This window comes from Scyliorhinus torazame, chromosome 10 (assembly GCF_047496885.1).
Source record: "Scyliorhinus torazame isolate Kashiwa2021f chromosome 10, sScyTor2.1, whole genome shotgun sequence".
In the NCBI taxonomy this organism is placed as follows: Eukaryota; Metazoa; Chordata; class Chondrichthyes; order Carcharhiniformes; family Scyliorhinidae; genus Scyliorhinus; species Scyliorhinus torazame.
In genome coordinates this window covers 18,586,975-18,611,367 of record NC_092716.1, presented here as the reverse complement: position 1 = coordinate 18,611,367, position 24,393 = coordinate 18,586,975, and positions in this window count along the sequence as shown.

Below are 24,393 nucleotides of genomic sequence, written 5' to 3'. Positions count from 1 at the left end.
CCCCTCCCCCATATCCCCCATATCCCCCATATCCCCCCTCCCCCATATCCCCCCTCCCCCATATCCCCCCCTCCACCATATCCCCCCTCCCCCATATCCCCCATATCCCCCTCCCCCATATCCCCCCTCCCCCATATCCCCCATATCCCCCCTCCCCCATATCCCCCATATTCCCCCCTCCCCCATATCCCCCATATCCCCCATATCCCCCCTCCCCCATATCCCCCCTCCCCCATATCCCCCTCCCCCATATCCCCCATATCCCCCTCCCCCATATCCCCCCCTCCCCCATATCCCCCATATCCCCCCTCCCCCATATCCCCCCTCCCCCATATCCCCCCTCCCCCATATCCCCCCTCCCCCATATCCCCCCTCCCCCATATCCCCCATATCCCCCATATCCCCCTCCCCCATATCCCCCCTCCCCCATATCCCCCCTCCCCCATATCCCCCTCCCCCATATCCCCCATATTCCCCCTCCCCCATATCCCCCCCTCCCCCATATCCCCCATATCCCCCCTCCCCCATATCCCCCATATTCCCCCCTCCCCCATATCCCCCATATCCCCCCTCCCCCATATACCCCCCTCCCCCATATCCCCCCTCCCCCATATCCCCCCTCCCCCATATCCCCCCCTCCCCCATATCCCCCATATCCCCCCTCCCCCATATCCCCCATATTCCCCCATATCCCCCATATCCCCCCTCCCCCATATCCCCCCCTCCCCCATATCCCCCCCTCCCCCATATCCCCCCTCCCCCATATCCCCCATATCCCCCCTCCCCCATATCCCCCATATCCCCCCTCCCCCATATCCCCCATATCCCCCCTCCCCCATATCCCCCATATCCCCCCTCCCCCATATCCCCCCTCCCCCATATCCCCAAGTGAATCCAGCCCTAACCTTAACCTCTGCAATGCACGCGCAACCGATGGCGTGCATTCATATACCTGCCTAACACTGTTGCCTTTTACCCCTGCCACCACCCCCCCCCCCCCCAGGAGAAGCGCGCACACAACAATAGGGAGCATGTGAGGACTGGAGGAGGGCCCGCTGATGAGAGGCCACTGACCGTACACGAGGAAAGGGCCCTGGAACTGGCTGGCAGACCTGAGGACCGGGAGGTTGCTGATGCAGAGGTCGGGGCCCCACGAGCAAGTGAGCCACCAACAGCCCGTCCCCATATCCCCCCTCCCCTATATCCCCCTCTCCCGTATCACCTGATCACTGCCTGATGTCTAACCATGCATGCTTCATTGTGTATCGCAGGACCAAACGTCCAGGCACCCATCCCCGCAGATGCAGACCGCCCGCAGGATGCCCCTCGGAGACCACGGGAGACGGAGAGACCCGCACCCTCCAGCATGCGACGCCCGCAGGATGCCCCTCCGAGACCACGGGAGACGGAGAGACCCGCACCCTCCAGCATGCGACGCCCGCAGGATGCCCCTCGGAGACCACGGGAGACGGAGAGACCCGGACCCTCCAGCATGCGACGCCCGCAGGATGCCCCTCGGAAACCACAGGAGACGGAGAGACCCGCACCCTCCAGCATGCGACGCCCGCAGGATGCCCCTCGGAGACCACGGGAGACGGAGAGACCCGAACCCTCCAGCATGCGACGCCCGCAGGATGCCCCTCGGAGACCACGGGAGACGGAGAGACCCGAACCCTCCAGCATGCGACGCCCGCAGGATGCCCCTCGGAGACCACGGGAGACGGAGAGACCTGGAGCAACAGGGAGACGACACCCCCGTCACGTGCGGGAGCGACCACCCAGCGATGAGGGGGGCAGCCACAGGCCCCCGTCACATCCGAGCCAGGACACCACTACCCAGGACACCACTATCCAGGACACCCCTACCCGGGACACCACTACCCAGGACACCCCTACCCGGGACAGCACTACCCGGGACAGCACTACCCGGGACAGCACTACCCAGGACACCCCTACCCGGGAAGACGAAATACCGGACAGTGACTCAGAGTGGATGGGTGGAGACGAACCCCCACCCCAAAGTGCCATGGACTCAGAGTGGGACGAAGAGCACGACACAACGCCACTGCTGTCACCAACACCCTCCACCATCGCAGAAACACTCACCACGGTTGGGCACTTTAGTGATGAGGCGTCTGGTACACTCACTGGTGCGCACAACACAGCCGTCCCGGTACAGCAGGTGGAGGTAGGAGCAGCAGAGGGACCGGGCGGTCGGAGGGCAGCCCAGGCCAAGCGAACATCTGCCGCCCAGATGGATCCCGGGTTCCTGCAGTTACCACACCCACACATAGATCCGATGCAACCACCGACACGGAGACGAGCGAATAGGGTGACGGGTGGCTTGCGGCGGCTGCGGTCGCAGGTGGAGGAGTCCACCCGCGTCCAGGAGCTGGGAGTGGTCCCGGTCATGCGTGCCACCCAGGCTGACACCGTACGGGTGGCGTCCGCGGTGGAGGCAATGGGTGCGACGGTGTCAGACATGGGGAACGGTTTGCGAGGCCTGGGGCCTTCCGTGCAGGCGGCGTCTGTGGCCCAGGAAATGGCTGCCCTCTCACAGGAGGCCATGAGCCAGTGCCAGCGCCAGATGGCAGAGGCGCTCAACGCCATAGCCCAGTCTCAGCAGGCCATGGCCCAGTCTCAGCAGGCCATAGCCCAGTCTCTGCAGGCCATGGCCCAGTCTCTGCAGGCCATGGCCCAGTCTCAGCAGGCCATCGCTGAGGGCATCGGCGCCAGTGGCCATGTGCGAGCTGGCGTCGCACTGTCGCAGACAGGGTTCGACAACCCCCTGGGCTCCATGGCTGCAAACCTGCAGACCCCTGTCGATACCAGCACGGGCCTCCAGGACTGGCAGCGCCAGATGTCGGGGGCGCGTCGGATGGCCAGTCCGTTCGCATCCCCCACCCATTTAGAGGCCTGGGGGCCATCGGGCACCCCGAGGGAGGAGGAGGTGGTGTGGTCCGTCCCGGCTCCCTCTGTAGGGGAGGTCCCGGTACACCGCGACACCTCGGACTCCCCCCCTTCCGTCCCAGGTGCATCGGGTGGGCAACGGGCAGGACAGGCTGGCAGCTCGCCATCCCAGTCGCCCGGGCCGCAGCCTGGCCCATCTAGGCCAGGACGCCCCAGGAAACGGCCGCCAAAGGGATCCAGTGTCAGAGGGCAGGAATCACAGGAGTCCACCTCCAGTTCTGCTGTACCGTCTGGGGAACCACGTAGACGTAGTCAAAGGGCCCGTAAGGCCAAACAATTAGACACTGAGTAAGTTGGCACGGGTGCAGGGCACAGATGAGTTTTAGGCGCTAGGGCACGTGCATGAACTCCTTTGGTTATTAAAGTCAATGTTACACCTACCGAAGCTGCCTTTGTGCTCTGTCCAAAGTGTGCGGGGGTGTCATGTACGTTGAGCGCAAGTGTGTGTGTGAGGGGTGGTCTTACCTCAGCCCCAGGTGAGTCTGCCCCCTTCCCCCTGGGCCGCCATCAACATCCCCCGGGCAGAGGACGGGACCGTGCGCTGCAGTGTCACAGCCGCATGCAGGGATGGTCCGGGTGGATGGTGGTACTGTGGCCATGGGTCAGACATAGTCCAACGATGTAGAGCCAGGAGCTCATCGGAGGCGGGTTGTCATCATTCTCCATGGCCTGCGATAGACACGTGTCCACCCGCAACTGGGTGAGCCCGGCCCGTTGTGCCGCCGGTGGATCGGCAATTGGGAGTGGGGGGGTGGTGTGCATGCGGGTGGGGTGTGTGGGGTTGGGGAGGGGGGTGATGGTGCTGGGTGGATGGATGGGTGGGGGGTGTGGGTGGTCGGCTGTTGTCATGGTGTGCGGTCTGTGGCCATACTACCCGATTCCCACGCCCATCTAGTCAGTGAAGCGGGCGTCTATCAGTCTGTCCCGTGCCCGCTGGGCCAGCCGGTAACGGTGGACAGCCACCCGCCTGTGTCTACCCCGTCTGCCCTGACCATTGCCCCCATCCCCCTCATCTGGGGAGGACTGGGCCTCTTCCTGCTGCTCCTCCACTCCGCCCTCCTCTGCCTGCGGCACATCGCCCCTCTGCTGGGCTATGTTGTGCAGGACGCAGCACACCACAATGATGTGGCCGACCCTATCTGACCGATACTGGAGGGCGCCCCCAGAGAGGTCCAGGCACCTGAAACGCATCTTCAGCACGCCAAAGCACCTCTCGATCACTCCCCTTGTCGCTACATGGGCATCATTGTAGCGGTTCTCCGCCTCATTGCGTGGCCTCCGTATAGGCGTCATCAGCCACGATCGCAATGGGTAGCCCCTGTCGCCCAGCAACCAGCCCCTCAGCCGGGGATGGCTGACCGCGACAACACGAATGAGTCGTGTACACTGCCTGGGTAACGGGCGCAGACGTGCAGGATCATCATGCGGTGGTCGCAGACCACCTGTACGTTAATCGAATAGGTCCCCTTCCTATTAGTGAACACGGCCCTGTTATCTGCAGGTGGCCGCAAGGCGACGTGCATCCCATCGATCGCGCCCTGGTCCATGGGGAACCCGGCAATGGCAGAGAAGCCCATGGCCCGGGCATCTTGGCTGGCCCGGTCCACGGGGAAGCGGATGTAGCAGTGCGCCATGGCATAAAGGGCATCTGTCACTGCCCGGATGCACCGATGCACCGATGTCTGCGATATGCCGGACAGGTCCCCACTCGGTGCCTGGAATGACCCCGTTGCATAAAAGTTCAGGGCCACCGTAACCTTGACGGACACGGGGAGAGGGTGTCCCCCGCCAGTGCCACGCGGTGACAGGTGTGCCAGCAGGTGGCAGATGTGTGCCACGGTTTCCCGGCTCATCCGGAGTCTCCTCTGCATTCCCGGTCCATGAGGTCCTGGTATGACTGCCGGGGCCGGTACACACGGGGCGCCCTCGGGTGCCTCCGTTGCCGTGGGGTCGCGACGTCCTCCTCCCCCTCCTCGTCCTGTCAGTCAGGTGTCCCTCCAGCCTGGGCGGCTGCCGCCTGCCCCTCTGCGGCAGCCTGCGCCGCCTCTCTGGCACGCTCCTCCTCCTCCTCCTCCTCCTCCTCATCCAGGGCAACATAGACATGAGCGGCTGCCACCACGGCGGCCAACATCGCTGGATGATCTGAAAACATGACGACCTGGTGGGGGGGAGGGGAACGACGACATGTCATCATTGCCCATATCCCCTCCTCCCCCCAGCCAGGTGGCATGGACCGCATGGGTCCAACTGTTGGAGGCTGGCACCTGGCCAGGTGGACCAACTCATTTGCCCTCCCATCACCCACCCCGGCACGGACCCCCTCCGCAACCCCCAACCTCCACCCCGGCACGGACCCCCTCCCCAACCCCCAACCTCCACCCCGGCACGGACCCCCCCCCCAACCTCCACCCCGGCACGGACCCCCTCCACAACCCCCAACCTCCACCCCGGCACGGACCCCCCCCCCAACCTCCACCCCGGCACGGACCCCCTCCACAACCCCCAACCTCCACCCCGGCACGGACCCCCTCCCCAACCTCCACCCCGGCACGGACCCCCTCCCCAACCTCCACCCCGGCACGGACCCCCTCCACAACCCCCAACCTCCACCCCGGCACGGACCCCCTCCCCAACCTCCACCCCGGCACGGACCCCCTCCCCAACCTCCACCCCGGCACGGACCCCCTCCCCAACCTCCACCCCGGCACGGACCCCCCCCCCCCCCCAACCTCCACCCCGGCACGGACCCCCTCCACAACCCCCAACCTCCACTCCGGCACGGACCCCCCCCCCAACCTCCACCCCGGCACGGACCCCCTCCACAACCCCCAACCTCCACCCCGGCACGGACCCCCTCCCCAACCTCCACCCCGGCACGGACCCCCTCCCCAACCTCCACCCCGGCACGGACCCCCTCCCAACCTCCACCCCGGCACGGACCCCCCCCCAACCTCCACCCCGGCACGGACCCCCTCCACAACCCTCAACCTCCACCCCGGCACGGACCCCCTCCCCAACCCCCAACCTCCACCCCGGCACGGACCCCCTCCCCAACCCCCAACCTCCACCCCAGCACGGACCCCCCCCCCAACCTCCACCCCGGCACGGAACCCCTCCCCAACCCCCAACCTCCACCCCGGCACGGACCCCCCCCCCCAACCTCCACCCCGGCACGGACCCCCTCCACAACCCCCAACCTCCACCCCGGCACGGACCCCCTCCCCAACCTCCACCCCGGCACGGACCCCCTCCCCAACCTCCACCCCGGCACGGACCCCCCCCCAACCTCCACCCCGGCACGGACCCCCCCCCAACCTCCACCCCGGCACGGACCCCCTCCCCAACCCCCAACCTCCACCCCGGCACGGACCCCCTCCCCAACCCCCAACCTCCACCCCAGCACGGACCCCCTCCCGGCACTCCCCCGGAGCCCAGCCTACTCTAACCACCCCCCCCCCCCCCCCCCCGCCGCACACACACACAAGCCGAGACACACCTCTCCTCAGGCAATCAGTCTGCGGCCACGCCATTTCCTGCCCAGAGCCAACCCCCCAGGCCGTCACTCACCTCCTCGCTGGTCGGCGTGAGCCTGGAGCACCGGGTCACGCCGATGAAAAGGAGGTTTGATTGACGTCGACGTGAACGGTCATCACGTCGACGGGACTTCGGCCCATCCGGAAGGGAGAATATCGGCAGGCCGAAAATCGGCTGCCTTGCGCAGACCCGTGACATTCTCCGCGGCAGCGGCGCCATTAACGCCCCGCCGACTTTTCTCCCTTCGGAGACTTCGGCGGGGGCGGGGGCGGGATTCACGGCGGCCAACGGCCATTCTCCGACCCGGCGGGGGGTCGGAGAATGACGCCCATTATCTTCTTGCTTCGGCAAACAGCTCGACAATGACTTTTAAAAGTCAAAGTCTGAAAATGAAATATGAATACAGGGAGACAGTGAATTGAAAAAGAGAGAGAGCGCTAATCTTCAGCTTCAAACCAACAAAACAAAAACTACCAATCTACCCACAAAAACCTATCTAAAAAATGGCGGAATGAAACTCTTCAGTTATACTGTTTCATATCTGTTTTAAGTCATCTAATCACACCCCAATATAATCCTAATTGGTTTGGGTTAGCCACAAACACATCTGATTTGACGGCAAGCCGTCCATCTTCAACATGTAACATTACTTCTAATTGTTGCGTATCTGCATTTTTATGTATGTTAAAGAATGCGATATGGTGCTTTATCAAAGCCAGCAAAAACTGGTTGTATGCTGGCTTGGCTATTGTAACAATGGAGACTTCATGTAATCTTTTCATGCAATGCTGGACAATGACTTGCAAAATGTAAATCAAATCTGTTTTAATCTAGTAAAGTGAATTATGCTGCTTCTATGAAATTGTTATGTTTTGAGAAAGTTGGAATCAAATATATTTGATTCGATGTTTTATAAACTGTCCATTAAAATGTTTCAGCCTGATAAGTTATGGAAAATGGTTCACGCTGTAATCACTAATGGCCCGAAAAGAGAACAATAGAGCCTTTAAGTTACTGGGCTCTTGTCACCTCGTTGCCATGGATTCTGCCTTTGTCCTTGGAGAAATGTAGTTATAAGTGTTTGTCTTATCAGTCTTCTGTGTTACTTTAAAACTCTGTACCTAAAAGTTGTGTTGGACAAAATAATTAAATGAATTTGCAGAATATGTGTTTTCAATCCTTAATTTAAAACTGGGGCTTAATATTTACGCTTAAACAGCTATCTTTTACCTATATTAGGTGTATTAGAAATACCTGGCTTCTACAAGCGCAATTGGTGAGATCTTCACTGCTGGTGTTCTGTGCGGAGATGTACTGTCATCTGAATGCTGAAGTTATTAGAAGATTAAACAATTATATTAGCATCAAAATTTAAAAATATGTATTTTTGACTATTTGCTATAGTCAGGTGATCAGGTCTAAATTGAGGTCCGACCTTATCAGATCCGTAAACCTCCTTTATCTCTCCATGAGATAATATCACAAGATATCTATTCATCCCATGAGTTTGCCCAATTAAATAACACACTGGTAGCAATCAGATTTTCAGATTTTTTAAAAAAATGAATATTTGCACTGAACAAGATGAAGCATGTTCATGCTGAAGAATGGAATAATTTTCTATATTGGAATCCAATATCATCATTGAGCAATCCCAGATCAGATATAGGATAAGTATACAATAAGTATATAGTAAGTATAGTAGGTATATAATGTAGGTAGATAGTAAGTAAAGCTCCCTCCACTTTGTTGTAACCATGTGCCTCAGTTTGAATGTAAAACAAACATTCCTTCTTACACCAGCATGACTAACTACTTTCCGCACTAGAAATTCTGTGGGTTATTTGGCATTGATAAATGCTAAATCACATATGAGTTTGTGAGGCTCATATTCATGTGGGAAGCTCTATTTTTTCTCCTCCTTTATGACACTCTTTAAGATCAAAACCTCTCTCAATATTTAAGCAAGCTTTTGGTCACCTGTCTTAGTATCTCCTTCTGTGACACACAGTCAAAGTTTGTTTGATAATATCCCCTATGAAGCACCTTGGGGTGTTTTACTATTTTAATGTCACTGTATCAATGCAAGTTATCGCAGTTGATGTTGAGCTAAGCCCAGGCCCATTTGACGGTAAGTCATTTGAAGGCCGTGAGGGAACTTCCTTTCATCGCACATTCAAACCCAGGTCCCCGGAGAGGAAGGAGAGTGTGCTAATCCATTGCATCGCCTCGTCTCCAGAAATGGCATTTAATAAATATTTTAGCACAGTAACTATTCTGAGTATGTTTTAAAAGTGTGAGTTACTTAGCTTAAAAGGACCAATTTCCTGTAAGGATAGGTACCATAAAATTAGATGTCATGCTACCACTTGAACCACTATTTTGATCTTTTTGTTGGATCCGAAAAATCATAATCCAGGCTCTTACAGTAACTTGAGAATCTTGGCAGACATTAGGCTTGTCCTTTCCTGAAACATGCCTTACTGGTTTTCCAACACAACACTCTAACAATTTGAGGCACAAGAGTTGAGCTATTCATTTATTAATGTTGTGAAGAGAGCAATTTCTTTCCATTAGAATATCTGGTTTAATGGATACAACTATATCATATTTATAACATTAGTAATTACACAAATTTATTCAGCATGATCACATATTGTTGGAAATTACTGTTACAGAACTCTGAATATTATATTGCTGGCCGTCAAACAATTAATCAGCGTACACATCCTTTCAATGTAGAAATGGGTCTTGAGTAGTATTAAATAAAGTTGATGCAGGACAAGAAGCGACATGATATCTTTCCAAAGTAACAGTATTAAATCTTCAGTAAAATGTACCCAAGAGGAAGAGGTAGGGGCAGTCGAATTTCCCTACAATCAAAGTCAGCAGAATTAAAAGTATTTATTGGATAGGCGTTAATTCATTTGAAGCATACCCCTGTTCAGTCCAGTTTTTTTTTGATTGCTTGGGACAGGCACTCAGTTAATGATTGAGTACATCAGTACAGAGCAGCTTTACAGCTTAGTCAATTTAAAATTTAAACTGCTGCCATTGATGCTCCATCTGTGAATCAAAAGGCCAAAACTGGCCACTTCAAACTGTCTGAGAAAACGAGGTGTCATTAATCTCTGTCAGTCCTCAGCGTGGCCGGGGTTGCTTAACCCTTCCGCATTGTGGAGGCAGTCAATGCGCAGACAAGTATTACTGCGGCAGCACCAAGTAAATCATGGTGACCTTTTGAATCCTGCTTTGAAATAACATACCAGTAGAGGGAGGAACAAAAAAAGCTGCAATGGTATTTTGGAGGAGAGCAAATGGCAATATTTACTTCTCGGAATGAATGAAGTAATTTTACACAAAACGGTTTTTAAAAAATCAAGCTGGAAAATGTGTTTATATATCCATCTTTTTTTTTTTAAATTCATTTGTTTCTTGAAGGATCCTTACTATCTCAACAGAAAGTGTCGGGGGTTGCGTTATTTTATAGAATCTTACGGTACAGTAGGAGGCCATGTGACCAATCATCCCTGTGCCAGCTCTTCCAACGAGCCATCTCATTCATTCCACTCACTTGCTCTTTCTCCAGAGCCCTGCAAGTTTTTCTTTTCTCAGTAAATGTTCTGTTCCTGTGGAAAGTTACTGCTGGGTCGACTTCCACCACTCTTGCAGGCCGCGCATAAAATAAAATGTTGCCTGAAATAAATGTTCCTTTTCTTTCCTGCCCTAGGTAATTTTTGTCAATTATCTTAAAATCTGTGTCTTCTGTTTACTGACTGGCCTGCCAATAGAAACAGTCCCTCCTTCTTTGTGCTGTCACAACACTGCTCTTAGCTTACCCTGCTCTCAGGCCTCTCCAGTTTCTCCAGATAACTGAAGTGGTGCACACATTTGGAGGAGAGCGACTGGGTTAAAATTCTTTCATAGTTGTTGTGTGTGTGTTGGCAAATAGGTTTGCACCAAATTCTAATCTGCACATTTAGTAACCTGTTCATCACTGGACTTTGCACAACACCCCAGTTGACGGTGGAAGAACGTGGATGAACCCTGTCTTATAAATGATGATGTGGAGATGCCGATGTTGGACTGGGATGAGCACAGTAAGAAGTCTTACAACACCAAGTTAAAGTCCAACAGATTTGTTTGGAGTCACTAGCTTTCGGAGCGCAGCTCCTTCCTCGGGTGAATGAAGAGGTGGGTTCCAGAAACACATACATAGACAAAGTCAATGATGCAAGACGATACTTTGAATGTGAGTCTTTGCAGGTAATTAAGTCTTCACAGGTTCAGACAGAGCGACTGGAAAGAGGGATAATCACAGGTTCAAGATGTGTGAATTGTTTCAAGCCAGGAAAATTGGTAGGATTTCGCAAGCCCAGGCCAAGTACACTTGAGTACGGCCTCAACGGGACCTTGGATTCATGTCGCATTACATTCATCCCCCACCATCAGGCCTGGGCTTGCGAAATCCTACCAACTGTCCTGGCTTGAGACAATTCACACCTCTTTAACCTGGGATTAGCCCTCTCTCTGGAGCTGTAAAGACTTAATTAACTGTAAAGACTCGCATTCAAAGTATCGTCTTACATCATTGACTTTGTCGATATCTGTGTTTCTGGAACCCACCTCTTCATTCACTCGAGGAAGGAGCTGCACTCCGAAAGCTAATGATTCAAAACAAACCTGTTGGACTTTAACCTGATGTTATAAGACTTCTTACTGTCCTATCTTATAGATGCAGTTGACTCTTGCACTGTGATTGCTTCACTGGAGGCCTTCATAGTAAACGGTTATCGTTCACATTGGTGTTTCTCGGAGGTACTCGGTAGTGCCGTGAACACACATGATGAAATGGATGTCTGTCCCTCTCACTTGTTTTCTGGGCCCACATGACAAAATTGGTCATTATTTCACTCCTGGGATATGGGTGTCACTGGCAAGGCCAGCATTTGTTGACGGCGCCATGGTACAGTGGTTAGCACTGCTGCCTCACAGCACTGGGAGCCCGGGTTCAATTCCAGCCTTAGGTCACTGTCTGTGGAGTTTGTACGTTCTTTGCGCATCTTCGTGGGTTTCCTCCGGGTGCCCCGGTTTTCTCCCACAGTCCAAAGATGTGCAGGTTAGATGGATTGGCCATGCTAAATTGCTCCTTAGTTGCGGTTGTTGGGCTATAGGGATACGGTGGGGGCATGGGCCTAGGTAGGGTACACTTTCAGAGGGTCAGTGCAGAGCTGATGGGCCGAATGGCCTCTTTCTGCACTCTAGGCCAGGTCAGAACAGGTAAGGATCAGATTTCCTTCCAAAAGGAGTACAAAAGGCAGCATCTGAGCACAGTGGTTAGCACTGCTGCTTCACATCGCCTGGGTCCCAGATTCGATTCCGACTTGGGTCACTACCTGTGCGGAGTCTGCACGTTCTCCCCTTGTCTGCTTGGGCTTCCTCTGGGTGCTCTGGTTTCTTTCCATAAGTCCTGAAAGGCATGCTTGTTGGGTGAATTGGACATTCTGAATTCTCCCTCATTGTACCTGAACAGGCGCCGGAATGTGGCGACTAGGGGATTTTCACAGTAACTTCATTGCAGTATTAATGTAAGCCTGCTTGCAACAATAAAGATTATTATTAGTGAATCAGGTGGGAATACACAACAATCGACAACGGTTTCTTGGTCGCTATTAATGAGACCAGCTTCCAGATTTGATTAATTGGATTTAAGGTGTTGTGGTGGTGGGATCTGAGCCCAACTCACTGGAGTATCAGTCTGGTGACATTGCCACTACACCGCCATCTCCTGCGATACTACAAAAGATGACTGGCACAAGAAACGGAAACATCACTATTGGAGTTGGCGTTATCCTTCAGGAAGAAAGCATCTTTGCCGACATTTTCTGGTTTTAAAAGCCACCATGCTGTTTTTGCCGTGTGTTGCTATTTTAATGGTCATGATTAGAAATGTTAATTGTTTCGGATTCCGGCTGGAGTGTGCTTGCTCTGTAAGAAATCTGGCCAATTGGGACAAGCTGTAACAATGCTCATTTTGAATGACTCAGGCAGCAGTTTTGCAGCTGATTAGATCGTCACGGATTTCAAACCTGCTCCGGAGATTGGAAAACAGCAGGACTTGAGACAGAGCGGAGAGTTGGTGCTACCTGTTTCATCGCCGCATCCGATCTTCAGGTTTGAAGAGACTGACTTATACTTTTCAAACATTAGGACCTCTGGGCACTGAAATCAAAGCTTAAATTGCAAGGGATCAAAAAGGAAATGACAAGGGTAATATTTTGTTCTTGTGTACCTGGCAGAGAATCTCATCTGCTGGGAGTTTATATCAAAGCATCGGTGCACACAGGGTGGTCTCCCAGGGGTGAGGTTCTCTGTTAGGAGAGCCATATTGAAAAATGTATCCTTTTTGAGCTGTGAATATCCAGCTCCTTCTCTGCTTCCATTTGCTGTATTGAAAAGTATACTCAGATAAAATTGTCGATTAATTCTGGCCTTTTCCTTGAATTTGTACATTTTACCCCAGCTGACTTTAACAGGCAATAACTCACCCATAATGATTAATCTAGCACCTTTCACAAACCCAAGGCAGGCTAAAGCATTTTGCAGCCAATTAAATGTTTATGAAGTGTTTACACTACTATTTTAAAAATAAGGGGTCTCCCATTTAAGATGGAGATGAGGGGGAATTTCCTCTCTCAGAGTATTGTTAGTCTTTGGAATTCTCTTCCACAGAAGGTTGCGGAGGCTGGATCAGTGGAATATATTCCAGGCTGAGCCAGACAGATTTATCGACCTTCAGATCAAGAGTTATGAGGAGGCAGGCACAAAAGTGGAGTTTAGGCCTCGATTTGATCCGCCATGATCCTTATGGAATGACAGAGAAAATGTGATGGTAGATGGCCTACTCCTGCTCCCAGTTGTCATGATCTTATAACGCGGGAAACGCAACAGACAATTTGCGCGCAGCAAGCTCCCACAAACAACAGTGTGATCATGACCAGACAACTTGTTTTGCGATGCTGGTTGAGGAATTAATCTTCTCCAGGCCACGTGTGAATGTTCAAGTGGTGTTTTTTTCTTTTGTGTATTCCTGGAATAACTCAACAGAACTTTGGGGATTTTCATTGGCCTGCTCCTTAAAGTGCTTCAGAGCTGAATGTTGTCTGCTCAGTAAAGTGCCTGTGAGGGCAGGGCAGCCATTTAAAAGACTGGCAGTAGTCAGTGGGTGGGTTCTTTGTCTCCTACCCTGGGCATTTCTAGGCAGCTTGCTCCTATGAACTGAACCACTTTGCTACAATATTGTATATATGCACATTGAAAAATTGAAAATTATTTTAGCTTCTCCACCATCGAACCAACTGCAGCTGCAACAAGTAAGCTCATCTCACTCCTCTTTCAATTACTTTTCCAATTAAGGGGCAATTTAGAGTGCATAATGCACTTACCCTGCGCATCCTTGGGTTGTTGGGGTGAGACCCACACAGACACGGGGAGAATGTGCAAGCTCCGCATGGAGAGTGACCCGGGGCCGGGATCGAACCCGGGTCCTCGACGCCGTGAGGCGGCAGTGCTAACCACTGCGCCACCATGCCGCCCTGCTAATCTCACTCCTGATCATTTTACTTACCTTATGTTGAAACTGTCTCATGTTTCTCTGAAACCCCGATAACAGGACCAAAACAAGCAAAAACAAAACATCTTCGCGAAGCTGTAAGGCGATCATGTAAGGTGCGATATAAATTCAAATATTTTTTTCTACTGCGATCCCTGAGATCTGAAAGTACGGCGACAAATGTATTTCTTTCTCCTTTGTATATATGCTGCAAGAATGAATATTAAAAAACCCAAAGAAGTGCATTAAATATGCTGTCCCACATTTACTTTGCTATAGTCCAACGGGTCAGGGACATTATGGCATCCCGGGGATTACAGTCTCACCATCAGAACAACACCTTTATCGGCCCAGAAGCTGTATCAGTCGGGAACACCAATTCAAAAAAATATTTTGGACCACAAACCTCGAGAAGAATGTCACTTGTCATTTGCCGTGGACAGTTTGCAACACTGTAGCGATATAAAACCATTCTGCCCAAACTACACCTGACTTTTGAGTGCTTGATGTCATACAAACTTGCTAATCCGCACGTTATGCGCCATTATCTGCATTTTCAATTTCTAAGCTTAAGTCACATGGCTGTGCATTTGTTATGTGTGTGTGGCTGCACGTGTGGCACACACTAGGCACCTTTTGTGGAAGGTGATTTGATTCTCCAGCATATTAACTTAGCGAGCATGGGGGAGGCCCAACAAGAAAGAAACCTTTGAACTTGAAATATACCTACAAACAGGGAAAAGGTTATTTTCTTTGGCAAAGAACTCATACTTTGCAGGTCTTGCGGTTATCTGCACAGTATAAAGCCTTTAGGTTAATATTCTTGACATTAGATTTAAGTGTGCAATTCGCATATGTCAAGGGTATTTACTGTACGTGCGGACTCATTGACACCGCTGTCGAGGTTCTGGAGAATTGCGATTTGCCGTGAAACTGGCGCCCGCCATGATTTTGGCGTCAAAACCGATTGTCCGCCCAATCGCGTTTCCCAGCGTCAGCCAACGGAAAATCCCGCCCATGGCTTCTGTGTCCCAGCACGTGTGTTCCCAGCTGAAACCTACTAATAACGCTGTCCCTCTTCTGCAGTCGATGCACTTTCTTGCCTTATGATATGATTGACGCGTATAATGATGTATAAATATCCGAGAGGTTTCATTGCCATTGACACGACTGAATCATGTGAGTAATGTGCAAAAATAATAACTACATTGATGATTGGCAATTTAGTAATGCTCAGCCATTAATCCAAATTGTGTTGAACGTGTACATTTTTTCACATGATTTATGGTACCATTAGTTATATCTCATAGAGCAACAACCAAAACAGGCTGCTCATGCCAAAATCTAAAAATGTCTCCTATTTTAATGCAAGACCGTGCGCAATAAAGGCCAGTTGAGGAATTCTGGAACTACAGCACCTTTTGACACAGGTGGGCAGAAGGAAATAAGGTTTAGGAGAGGAAAACTTTAACAGGCTGCCACTGAGAAGTGGTACACTGAAGAAATGGATAAAAGCACCCCTTTTTTTAACAGTCAAACAAATGGAGTGAATTGGGGTGCAGATTATCACAGGGCAGATGGGGAGTGTTGCATATTTTGGCCGGGATTCTCCCGCAATTGGCGGGACGGCCCGAAGCCGGCCCCAAGAGCGGCGCGAACCACTCCTGTGTCGGGCCACCCGTAAGTTGCGGAATCCTCCGCACCTCCGGGGGCTAGGCCGGTGCTGGAGGGGTTGGCGCTGTGCCAACTGGCGCCGAAGGGCCGGCGCGAGTTGGTGCATGCGCAGAATCGCCGGCGTGTTCTGGCGCATGCACAGAACCGCCGCCGTGTTTCCTGCACATGCGCAGGGGGTTCATCTCCGCGCGGACATGGCGGAGCCTTACAGAGGCCGGCGTGAAGGGAAAACGTGCCCCCACGGCACAGGCCCACCCACAGATCGGTAGGCCCCGGTCGCGGGCCAGGCCACCGTGTCCCCCCCACTCCTGGGGCCGGATCCCCCCACGCACCCCGAGGACTCCACTAGCTGCCCTCCATGCCAGGTCCCGCCGGGATGGACCATGTCTATTTCACGCCGGCGGGACTAGCCAGGAACGCGCGGCTGCTCGGCCCATCAGGGCCCGGAGAATTGCCGGGGGGTGGCCACTCGATCGGCGTGGCGTAGACCCTGCCCGACTAAAAACCGGCGCCAGAGAATTCGGCAGCTGGCGTCGGAGCGGCGGGGTGGGATTCACTCCGCCCACCGGCCGGGAGGTCGGAGAATCCTGCCCTTTATCTCTGAGCTATGCAGAGATGACAAATCAGCTTCTCTCTGTGTGGGACCTTTGATTACCTGGGATTTTTTAGATGTCTGCTCCATGCTCGTTGCTTCCAACAACCTCTATAGTTTGTTCACTTTTCTCAAGAGTCCACGCCCAGGTTTAACTAATCAAGCACACCAAGCAAACGGACTCACCGTGGTGAACCACTTGGGTGATGTAAGGTAGAACCTGTACTACAGGTTTGCCGGTAGCCCCTGCCTGCTGGCTCCGCCCAGTAGGAGGAGTATAAATATGCGTGTCCTCTATTCAGCAGCCATTTCGCCAGCTGCTGTGGGAGGCCACACATCTTACTGCAATAAAGCCACAGTTGTATCCAACCTGAGTCTTTGTACAATTGATCGTGCATCAATTTATTGCCGTAAGATTTTCTATAAGATGGACCTCCGAATCAAACCAGATCGCCTGCAGCTGGATCCGCAATCGAGCGACGCCAGAAAGGACTTTAATCACTGGCTAGCCTGCTTCGAGGCCGATATCAACTCAGCGACCACCCCTCTGACTGGAGGCTCAGAAGATACAGATCCTGTACTCAAGGTTGAGCTCCAGCGTGTTTCCGCTGATCTAGGACGCGCCGAACTACGCAGATGCCATGGCGCTCCTCAAAGAAAACTACGCACAGAAAGCGAACACACTCTTCGCCAGGCACGTACTCGCTCTCAACTCCCTGGTGAGTCCATAGAAAACCTCTGGCGGGCGTTAATCCCACTCGTCCGGGACTGTGACTGTCAGGCCGTTACGGCCACCGAACATTCTAACCTTCTTATGCGCGATGCTTTTGTAACGGGGATTGGGTTGGACCTCATTCGCCAAAGTCTGCTTGAAGGGGCGACGCTCGACCGAGCAGGGACTAAGAAGCTAGCACTCTCCATGGCAGTCGCCTCACGTAATGATCAGGCCTACCCCTCCGGCCGCGTGGCCCACCCCTCCTATCCCTCGTGGACCCCACAAACGGCTGACCCAGCCGGGTCTTTACCCAGCCAATACGCCTGCGCCACATGCCAATCCGCGCGCCCCGTGGGTCCCCGATGTTACTTCTGCGGCCAGCAGAAGCACCGTCAAACGCTGCCTGGGGTTCTTCTCCTACTACGCCCAGTGGGTCCCAAACTACGCGGACAAGGCCCACTCACTCATTCAGTCCACCCACTTTCCCATTACGGCCAACGCACAACAGGCCTTCACCTGAATCAGAGCTGATATAGCCAAGGCCGGGATGCACGCAGTAGACGAGACACTGCCCTTCCAAGTAGAAAGCGACGCTTCAGGCATCGCCCTTGCCGCCACCCTCAACCAGGCAGGCAGACCCGTGGCATTCTTTTCCCGCACCCTTCATGCCTCAGAAATTCGGCATTCGTTGGTCGAAAAAGAGTCCCAAGCTATCGTTGAAGCTGTGCGGCATTGGAGGCATTACCTGGCTGGCAGGAGATTCACTCTCCTCACTGACCAACCGTCGGTAGCCTTCATGTTCAACAACACATAGCGGGGCAAGATCAAAAATGACAATATCTTGCGGTGGAGAATCGAGCGCTCCACCTGTAATTATGAGATTATGTATCGCCCTGGCAAACTCAACGAGCCCCCAGACGCCCTATCCCGAGGTACATGTGCCAGCGCACAGGTAGACCGACTCCGGGCCCTACACGACAGCCTTTGTCACCCGGGGTCACACGGTTGTACCATCTTGTCAAGGCTCGCAATCTGCCCTACTCCATCGAGGAAGTACGGACAGTCAGCAGGGACTGCCAGGTCTGTGTGGAGTGCAAGCTGCACTTCTACTGGCCGGACCATGCGCGCCTGGTGAAAGCCTCCCGCCCCTTTGAACGCCTCAGCATGGATTTCAAAGGGCCCCTCCCCTCCACCGACCGTAACATGTATATTCTCAGTGTGGTCGAAGAGTACTCCAAGTTCCCGTTCGCCATCCCCTGCCCCGATATGACGTCTGCCACCGTCATCAAGGCCCTCAACACAATCTTCGCTCTGTTTGGCTTCCCCGCCTACATCCACAGTAACAGGGGATCCTCATTTATGAGTGATGAGCTGCGTCAGTTCCTGCTCAGCAGGGGTATTGCCTTCAGCAGGATGACCAGCTATAACCCCCGGGGAAACTGGCAGGTAGAGAGGGAGAACGGGATGGTTTGGGGGGCCGTCCAACTGGCCCTACGGTCCAGGAACATCCCAGTCTCTCGCTGGCAGGAGGTCCTCCCTGATGTTCTACACTCCATCCGGTCACTGCTGTGCACCGCCACTAATAACACACCCCATGAACGTCTTTTTGCCTTCCCCAGGAAGTCCACTTCTGGGTTGTCGCTCCCGACTTGGCTCGCATCTCCAGGACCGGTCCTGCTCCGTAGGCACGTCCTGCTCCGTAGGCACGTCCGACTCCACAAGGCGGACCCGTTGATGGATAGGATGCACTTGCTCCATGCCAACCCCCAGTATGCCTATGTGGCCATCAAGATACTGTCTCCCTCAGGCACCTGGCACCAGCAGGTTCCACTCATACATACTTCCCCGGCTCGGCACCACCCTCCCCTCCCCTGGCACTCCCAACATTAACCCCACCAGGACCATCCATCCTTCCACTGCCCACGCAAGAGGATGAAGAGGATTTAGGCATGCTCGCGGGGTCACCCGACATCAGGCCAGCACCGACGTCGCCAGCATCGACATCGCCGCTGCCGTTACGTCGCTCCCAGCGGAACATCAAGGCACCAGACCGGTTGAATCTCTAACTGGCACCGGACTTTCAAAAGACATTTTTTTTTCTCTCCTAATAAAACACTGTACATAAATTCACTACTGTATATAGTTCTCCACCACCCCTGCCGGACTCATGTTTAACAGGGGGTGAATGTGGTAAATCACTGTTATACCTGTATTAGGTGATGTAAGGTAGGACTTGTACTACAGGTTCGCCGGTAGCCCCTGCCTGCTGGCTCCGCCCAGTAGGAGGGGTATAGATATGCGTGTCCTCTATTCAGCAGCTATTTTGCCAGCTGTTGTGGGAGGCCACACATCTTACTGCAATAAAGCCACAGTTGTATCCAACCTGAGTCTTTGTACAATTGATCGTGCATCACTCACATAATCAGGCACAGAATAATTGAACAACTAATCATTACTAGGAGAATCAGCAACAGCCCCCAGGTCGCTCAGCTGGACTGCAGATGCACAGGAAGCAAAAAGCTATGTTGATCCTTTGACTCTGTTACAGCACCTATAATAAATATTGCTGCTCTCATTGTATTGCCAGATTGTCAGCTGCTGAAAAAAACACGTTCATCAATGTTAGATGGGGTTATGGGGATGGGGCGCGGGAGTGGGCCTGGGTAGTGTGCTCTTTCAAAGGGTCGGTGCAGACGCGATGGACCGAATGGCCTCCTTCTGCACTGTTGGGATTCTATGATTCTAAGACTTACAGACTGGATGCTGGAAGAGGTGCACAACAAGTCAGCCAGTATCTGAATTGAAGACATTGGGAGACAAATGTTCTGATGGAGGGTATCACCTTTAAAGCTTTCATCTTTCTCTTCCAGATACTGGCTGGCCAGCTGTGGTTTTGTTACCTCCAGGGTTGCTCCAGTGAGTTAAAAAAATGGCAGCCTATGTGTTGCCTTTGGCATTATGAGACATTTCACATGGTATTCCTCTGCTACTTAAGTAAAGCTTGTTAACACATTTACAATAAACAGATTAACACCTCCACTAAAAATGGCACAGAGGAATGTCATTCTAGTGTGTGAACCTGCCGGCCGCTATTCCCATTCACAATTTCTAAACTAAGGTCACATACTCATGCCTTCTTTTGTGTCTTTCTGTATAGTGGGACAACTAACTTGATGGATTATTAAGGCTCGAAGCGGTTCACTTTAGAGGTGGAAGACAAGCAAAGGAATCAGGAGGCAATGGAAAACTGAAGCGGAGAGTTTGCAATGAATGTTATCCAGGGGTGTTCTCCACTCAGGGAGAGAAGGATTTTTTTTCTTTACCATTTTCCTCAATGACCTTCAAGAGGGGATTACACATCAGTTGTATAAATCTGCAACAAACCTAAATCATGTTGGAAAGTAAAGTGTATCAAGAAAGCAGTTATGTTTTAAAGTGTTCTCGGGAAAGTTGGACAGATGATTGCTAAATGGTTTTTAATATCGCTGCTGCAAACTGCTCGGAACCTAACAGTATTACGTATGACCGTGCAGCGAGGGACAAACCTTGCAGCGAATGGAGCAGGGAAATGCTTTGGAGGTCATGGGTGACCAGTCATTGAAACTGCTTCCAAAGCGTGACACAGCAATTAATAAAACCAAACAAAATGATCAGATGTACAGCCAGAAACAATGAGCGCAGGTCTGAGGAGAATAGAAGTAACATCACCTCTGTATAACAAAACACAATATAAGTTGCCGGACCTTAGGCATTCGTCATTCCACATCAGGGGCGAAATTCTCCGGAAACGGCGCGATGTCAGCCGACTGGCGCCCAAAACAGCGCCAATCAGACGGGCATCGCGCCGCCCCAAAGGTGCGGAATGCTCGGCATCTTTGGGGGCCGAGCCCCAACATTGAGGGGCTAGGCCGACGCCGGAGGAATTTCTGCCCCGCCAGCTGGCGGAAACGGCCTTTGTTGCCCGCCAGCTGGCGCGGAAATGACATCTCGGGGCGGCGCATGCGCGTCAGCATCAGCGGCCGCTGACAGTTTCCCGCGCATGCGCAGTGGAGGGAGTCTCTTCCGCCTCTGCCATAGTGGAGACCGTGGTGGAGGCAGAAGGGAAAGAGTGCCCTCACGGCACAGGCCCGCCCGTGGATCGGTGGGCCCCGATCGCGGGCCAGACCACCGTGGGGGCACCCCCCGGGGTCAGATCGCCCCGCGCCCCCCACAGGACCCCGGAGCCCGCCCACGCTGCCTTGTCCCGTGCGGTAAGGTAGGTGATTTAATTTACGCCGGCGGGACAGGCAATTTATCGGCGGGACTTCGGCCCATCCGGGCCGGAGAATCGAGCGGGGGGGCCCGCCAAACGGCGCGGCGCGATTCCCGCCCCCGCCGAATCTCCGGTGCCGGAGACTTCGGCAACCGGCGGGGGCGGGATTCACGCCAGCCCCCGGCGATTCTCCGACCCGGAGGGGGGTCGGAGAATGTCACCCCAGATTCCCCTGAGGAAGGAGCTGCGCTCCGAAAGCTAGTGATTCGAAACAAACCTGTTGGACTTTAACCTGGTGTTGTAAGACTTCTTACTGTGCCCATATAAGATCAATTCAGACAGCCAGCCAGGAATAACTTGTAAACAACTTTATTCTTCGAGGCAACAGAGGCTCAACCCATCGGGCCTGGATTAATGCTGCCCATCTCTTGGCTGTACGATTGTTACATTGCACAGGCAGTAGTTTACAATCAGCGGTGGTGTTTTAGAGAGCTATGGTTGCCAAGCCATTCCCTTCTTACAATTGTTTGGGAAAAAGTGGTGCGGTGGATAAGCACCCTCCCCGGTCCCCTGGAAGCTGGTCTGAATGCAATCCAGCATGTTAGGGTGAAGATTTGCCACTTCTCCTGTAAATGTAATGCACCAAGTAAAATGATTCTGTACATGATAGTGAGCATGAACCCAAAGGATGCAACACCCATAATTTGGTATGTATTGGCATTTAACTTTACAGCGCAATTCGAATTAAAATTCTTTTAAGCGCCAAAAATGTCACTTTGGTTCAGGCAGTGTGGTAAACCACTGTGTTCCTATATTAAGGGTTGTACGGTAGAACCTGCACTACAGGTTCAACCTGGGCCCCTGCACGCTAGCTCCGCCCAGGAGCCGGGTTATAAATATGCGTGGCCTTCAGCTAGCAGCCATTTCGTCAGGTGCTGAAGGAGGCCACACTTCAGAGACTAATAAAGCCTCAGTTTGAATTCAACTTCGTCTCCAGCCAAATTGATCGTGCCTCAATTTATTAGTATCTGATTCAGAAGATGGACCTCTGGATCGACTGCAGCTGGATCAACACGCAAGCGACGCCAGAAACGACTTTCAGCACTGGCTAGCTTGTTTTGAAGCGTATATCAACGTGGCGCCGACCCCTGTTCCAGAGGCCCAGAAGATTCAAATCTTGTACTCCAGACTCAGCTCTAAAGTCTTCCCGCTGATCCAGGATGTGCCCAATTACGCTGACGCTATGACTCGACTCAAAGAGAGTTATGAGCAGAAGACAAACACGCTCTTCGCCAGACACGCGCTCGCAACGCGTACTCAACTACCTGGTGAGTCAATCGAGGACTTCTGGAGGGCCCTGATCCCACTAGTTCAGGACTGTGGCTGCCAGGACATTACAGCTAAGGAGCACCCAGATCTCCTTATGTGGGACGCTTTTGTAAGTCGGATTGGGTCCAATGTTATCAGGCAGCGGCTCCTAGAAGGAGCCACGCGCGACCTCGCAGAGACTTAAACACTAGTGCTTTCCATGACGGTCACCCTGCACAATGTACAGTCCTACGCCCCCAACCGAGCGGCCCACTCCCCCTACGCCTCATGGCCCCCACAGGCAGCCGCCCCAGCGGGGGCGCTACCCACCCAGTACGCCTGCGCTACGCGCCAGACAGTGATCTCCGGGGGGCCCCGATGCTATTTTTGCGGCAAACAACGACATCCCCACCAACGTTGCCCGTCCCGCACTGCCCTTTGTGAGGCCTGTGGGAAGAAGGGCCACTGCGCAGCGGTGTGCCAGGCCCGCTCGGCGGCAGCGGTCACCCCGCCCCCCCCAGTCACGGACAATGGGCCCCGCTCTCCTCCCCAGTCCATGTGCAAGCAATGGGCGCCGCCATCTTCTCCCCGCACCAGGCCCGCTCAGCGGCAGAGGTCGCCCCCCCCCCTCCCCTAGTCATGGACAATGGGCGGCGCTATCCTCCCCTCCTCCCCAGGCCATGTGCGTGCAATAGGTGCCGCCATCTTCTCCCCCGCACCAGGCCGGCACAGCGGCAGCGGTCGCCCCCCCCCGCACCCCCCCCGGGTCACGGACAATGGGCGCCGCTATCCTCCCCTCCTCCCCAGGCCATGTGCGAGCAATGGGCGCCGCCATCTTCTGCCACGCACAACACGTGCGTTTCATGGGCGCCGCCATCTTGCTCCATCCCCGCAACGTGTGTTCCATGGGCACTGCCATTTTGTGACCCCTAGGACCTCCGGGCGCCGCCATCTTGTCCACCCCGCAGCACACGGAGACCAACGGCGTTTCAGGACCCCGACGCAGCGGCCGCCTCACTACCTGATGATTAACCACGACTCGCATCCATGGTAATCGACCAGTCCAGACCACACACTCTGACCAACGCATCCACCAGCGTGAAAGTCAACGGCCACGTAACCTCCTGCCTACTGGACTCCGGGAGCACCGAGAGCTTTGTACATCCAAATACGGTAAGGCGCTGCTCCCTTAAAGTACACCCTACCAATCAAAGTATCTCCCTGGTCTCCGGATCCCATCGCGTAGCGATCCGGGGGTACTGCACGGTCACGCTCACAGTCCAAGGCGTAGAGTTCCAGGGTTTTCGCCTTTACGTCTTCCCTAACCTCTGCGCTGCACTTATCCTTGGCCTGGATTTTCAGTGCAACCTCCAGAGCCTGACCCTTAAATTCGGCGGACCCTTACTACCCCTCACTGTGTGCGGCCCCGCGACCCTAAAGGTCAATCCTCCTTCCCTTTTGCCAATCTAACTCCAGATTGCAAACCCGTCGCCACCAGGAGGAGACGGTACAGCACCCAGAATAAGGCCTTCATCAGGTCCGAGGTCCAGCGGTTGCTTCAGGAGGGAGTCATCGAGGCCAGCAACAGCCCCTGGAGAGCTCAAGTAGTAGTGGTTAAGTCTGGGGAGAAAAATCGAATGGTCGTGGACTACAGCCAGACCATCAACAGGTACACGCAGCTCGACGTGTACCCCCTCCCACGCATATCTGGCATGGTTAACCAGATTGCACAGTAC